The 4,845-nt window shown below is 45.7% G+C and overlaps 1 long non-coding RNA gene across 1 annotated transcript; it reads left to right on the forward strand.

Moving 5' to 3' along the window:
* Window positions 1-1,906: 1,906 nt before the first annotated feature.
* On the forward strand, window positions 1,907-4,567 carry LOC136462930 (uncharacterized). Its single transcript, XR_010760845.1, has 3 exons — window positions 1,907-2,039; window positions 3,150-3,293; window positions 3,898-4,567. It is a non-coding gene; the product is annotated as an uncharacterized lncRNA (long non-coding RNA).
* The last annotated feature ends 278 nt before the right edge of the window (window positions 4,568-4,845 follow it).

Below are 4,845 nucleotides of genomic sequence, written 5' to 3' on the forward strand. Positions count from 1 at the left end.
AAACCAAGCAGTGATGGGGCGAATGTATAGCCATCCGGACTTTTCAAACCCTGACCACGATAACATGCTGTCCGTGTCCGGCCCAAGTGATGAGCGTTGAACTATTGCTATTGTGGTGGTGCCAGGGCGACCATCATGCGCGATGAAGGCAAACAGTGCCCCGGCCACACACACGGGACCGTCCTCAACTTCCAGTGTCTGTGGAAGTTGGAGTCAATAAACATAGGAGTTGTATTTCTTATCAAATAAATGAAAATATATAGCGCGCTCATTTGCTCCATTTCCATTCCACCACGAGCGCACACCGTATGTATAAGAAATTTATTTACGAGTCCTGTTTGCCTGCCCTCTGTGTGACCGTATGGATCACGTACGCATATCATATATGTATATATGGATATGGGACATCATCCAGGGTGCTTTGCCGTGGTCGACAGCATAATTTTATGGTGGCCATTGATAGTGACATACACTAGCAATACTAGCTGATGCAAGCGACGCACCATAAATCCATAATTTGGTGCATAACATATAGTGCAGGTTGCTTGTTGGGTTGCTATACTAGTGGCGCCAATAATTCCTCTTCGTCCTCGGCCTTGCTTTTTTTTTTTCTAAGATATGACCCTGTTCATTTGTCTTATAATCCGTACTTTTCAGTTTGTTTTTTTAGTCGGAACAGTGTTTTTGTCTCACAACAAATTAGCCGGAACAGTATTTTAGTTTGTTTTTTCAGCGAAGCGAAAGGTATCAGGCGCAACTTCCGGTGCGCCTGAGGTTCTTGGCGAACCCAACCAAGGCCCGTCGTTTTCTGGTCCCTGCCCGCCCCGTAGGTGATCCCGCGGTCCAGCTCAGATATGCGGCGATCCTGCATCAGCTCCATCGGAAGCCAAAGGCTCCAGCACTCATATCAAGTTATCAACTGCAACTGCAAATAAAAAATACTATATATATAGTATGAGAATTTTTACAATGGTTGTCATAAAATGGACGGCTCACGAGGACGGCTAAAAAGGCAAAGAAACCAAGAGGAACCAATTTAAGAGGTACCGAGAGGAACCAGGTGCATACTAAATGGTGGGACCATACGTACCGGGTGCATACTAAAATTGATCGGATCAGCACATGAAAAAAGTGGGAAATTTTCTATTTTTGGAATTATTTTACGTAATTGAGGGTAGAACAGTAAATCAAGGGTAGAAAAATAATGTTTAGAGTACCAGGATGATTGAAGTACTACAGTGTTTTCTCGTATTATTCTCTTCGGACCAACGCAGACCGGCCCCTCTCTCTCAGTCGCTCTGTTCTTTCTCGGGCCCTTCTTTCTCTCTATGTGCTGCGGCGGCGAGTGCGAGGGCGGGGTGAGGACGAGGGCGGTGGCTGCGGCGGTGAGTGCGAGGGCAGGGCTGCGGCTTCCAGGGCATGCCATCCCTCCTCACCAGTCCCTGGCGAACGGCGGCACCGTGTAGATCCGGCGATGGCGGTGGAGGAGGCGAGATCCGGGCCCGGCGGCGTCCGCGCTCCCCTTCGCGGCGGCGGTGGCCGTCCCCGCTGGCGGGAGAGTGCGGGCGGCGAGGTGCGCTCGCGGACGCGGCGGTCCGAGCAGCAACCATGGCGGGGATCGACACCGTGGAGGAGGACGAGGAGGGTTGCCGGGCTCCTACACCGGCACCGCATAGATCCGGCGATGGCGGTGGAGGAGGCGAGATGCGGGCCCGGCGGCTTAGGGTTTCGCTCGTGCCCCACTCAGGTAACCTCAAGCGCCGTCTTCAATCCCAATTGCACCCGAAGCTACAAGTCTCTCAGCTTAATTTTGTGTCTAATTCGATTTGGTTTCTTCGAATGCTTTCGTTTCATCTTAGCTTCATTTTGTGTCTAATTCGATTTGGTTTCTTCGAATGCGTTCGTTTCAGGTCAGCGGAGCTAGCATGAGACCGGCCATGGCATCGACGCAGGCCAAGTCAGGTCTCTTCGTTGGCATAAACAAGGGACACGTCGTCACCAAGCGAGAGCTGCCGCTTCGCCCGTCCGATCGCAAGGGGGTAAGAATATCCGTTCCGAAGCCTCCGATCTCTTAATACTGCTCTGCGATCTCAATTGCAGGTGTAATCCAGCCTATAGGACCAAAATCCTGCTATTTTGTGCCGTGCTTGTTGTATATATCTTAGTTGAATTGCAGGTTATGAATTTATGATTTGTGTATTGGACATAAAAGAACGCTGACTGTTTTGTGCAATAATTTTATTTTTGACTTGGTAAGAGATTGGCATTTTGGTATGGTGGATTCTGCTGGATTACATACTCTAGTGGATGACTTGCTTGTGTTTGCGTATTTGAACTGCAATGTTACTTTTGGTGTATCATTAATGTTAGATAATTCAGGTTTGATGATTGAATAATCCGAATTGTTAGGTCAAACAGGCCTGTTGCTTTTGGGCGAAAAAACTATGGGCGTAGAAACATTTGTACATTGAATAGGCTTTTTTTTAAACACCTTTGTTGTGTTTCTTGCCTCATCTCACCTTTGGCAATCTGGAGATTTTCCAATACTCCAAGTTGCTAGTCCTGGAGGCAGATATTAATTGGTGAGACATAACGTGGAAGCTTAGTCACATTGTGATTTTGTTTCTAAAACTTCTCACTAAATGCACCTTTTTAACACATGATTCCTAAGCAGAAGTTTTACCTAATTTACATTATGACTGGTTTGGGTTGTAAAATTGAGGCATAATGTGAGTTTGCCGCTGAATGATCTGAATTGGTCAGTCTACTAAGCTAGGTGTGGTGCTTTGGGAATGGCAAAACTATAATTTTAAAACATTTGTGGAAATGATACCAGGATCATTACTGTAACTCCGTAGGCTTGATCCGGTCTGCAGTCTGATTGCTGATCCGTGATGCTGTCTTTTCCCCGTCTGTTATTAGATGCATCTTAAGAAGCTTTAGTGCCTGCCGCGTTTGATTGATCTGATCTGACTAGCGTGGTTAATTGGTATAATTCGTGTGCTTCTGATAGGAATCTGATGTCTTTCTATTGTTGATCCGGATTCCTCGCAGTAGTTCCGCACTTTGGATTATTCAATGCGTTTTGCGATTCGTTTGGTACAAGTGGGAATTGATTGTGACGATTTGATGTAATTCCATGCCTACAGGAAGATGAGGCTCGCAGAGCTGAGGGAGGCAGCAAAAGCCGCGCGATTTGGTAGTATAGTTCCCATCACTGGCTCGGACTTCGTGCGGGAGGTGTCTCAGGCACCATCAGATGTTTGGGTTGTGGTCTTCCTCTACAAGGATGGGTAACTCTTTCTTCACAGTTCACTGCATCCTTTTGCATGCATGTCAATGATTATGCATGGGAGAACAATTCTAGGGTTCATTTTGTATGATTCGACCAAACAGCTCTGGAACCAGATTGAACTAAATTCAGACTTTGACTGCACTTTATTTAGTTGTGTTGGTTTTCTATAGAAAGTTGCCCGAAAAGACTAGGCAACTATGAAATTTGACTATGGTTGGCTGGATATAGGAATTCTGATACTTGTGTTGTGTGTCATTGGCTCGTAGCCAGACATTTTATTGCTGTGTGGTCCCAACAGCTCGTACCTTCGATATATATGATCATCATGTCTCATCTCACCTTTGGCAATCGGAGGATTTCATTACTTCATGTCGCTAGTTCTAGAGGCAGATATTTATTGGCGAGACATGACATATAGGCTAAGTCACATTTTGATTTTGTTTGTAAAACATCTCGCTAAATGCAACTTCCTGAAACAGTTGATGGAATTTTGACATGATGCTACCTTAGTTTTTCTTAATGTTTTCTGGTTGTTAATGACTTCTTATTTTTATTTTTTAGCATCATGGTCTTATATCTTTGTCCTGGCCCTTTTATTTCAGAAAGCTACCAAGAGGGTGACATTCGTCAGAAGCTTGATTAGGGAGGTCCCAGCGTCTGCTAGATCTCGTCGGCGCGCAAGGCAGGCCGAGCACTTCAGCCGAGCCGGGAACCGGTCGGCCTCGGCGATGCAGCGCCTGGGCGGCTTCCTCTTCCCACGCCGGCCAACATTGAGGACGGCGCAACGATCCAGCGTGGCTCTGCCCGGGTCCGGCGCCCCCACCCCTTCCTTTCCTCCTCCACTTGTTTGATTATTTTGATTTGGTTTGTCACGTTGTAGCAAAATGCACTGGCATTCTTCTCAGTAGTTTATCTGCATTGTGTTTGCTCGGGTTGATTACTTTTTTTGGGTAAAGTTGAAAGGACTTGACTATATGTTTTGTTTGTCCCCTCTTATGTTTGCTGCACATTTAGAAGCGTGCCCTTGCACAAAACCATCAGATATTTAGAAGCGTGCCCCTACAATACCCCCTTTCCCCCCTTCCCGTGAAGCCATGTAGCAAGATTTTTGCTTGGTTATCTGAGAAGTTCTGATGAGAGTTTTGGATTCGAGTGCACGGTAGTGGCAACGATTACCTCTACCTGGGGATGTTCGATATGTATCTCTTTGGTTGGTCTTCTACTGCATCTTGCTACTGATAATTGCCACGGTTTTGTTACACTACACATAAGTTGCTGTCATGTCATTGTGCATTCAATATTATGATATCTGCATTTCTTGTGGCAATGTGCTCCTGATCTTCTAGAAATATAATGAGTCAGGCTACCTTGCCTAGAGCCTCTAGAATTACAGGAATTGATGCAGACTCGCTAAAAAATTTATGCTGCATAGTTTATTATTTAGAAAATGAATCAACTTAGTAAGGACTATGGGAGAAGGAATCCCAACTTTGCTTGAACGATTTGATTGATAATGACACTATTGGAGAATCATTTGTTATGCAACATAC

Source organism: Miscanthus floridulus, chromosome 7 (genome assembly GCF_019320115.1).
Source record: "Miscanthus floridulus cultivar M001 chromosome 7, ASM1932011v1, whole genome shotgun sequence".
In the NCBI taxonomy this organism is placed as follows: domain Eukaryota; kingdom Viridiplantae; phylum Streptophyta; class Magnoliopsida; order Poales; family Poaceae; genus Miscanthus; species Miscanthus floridulus.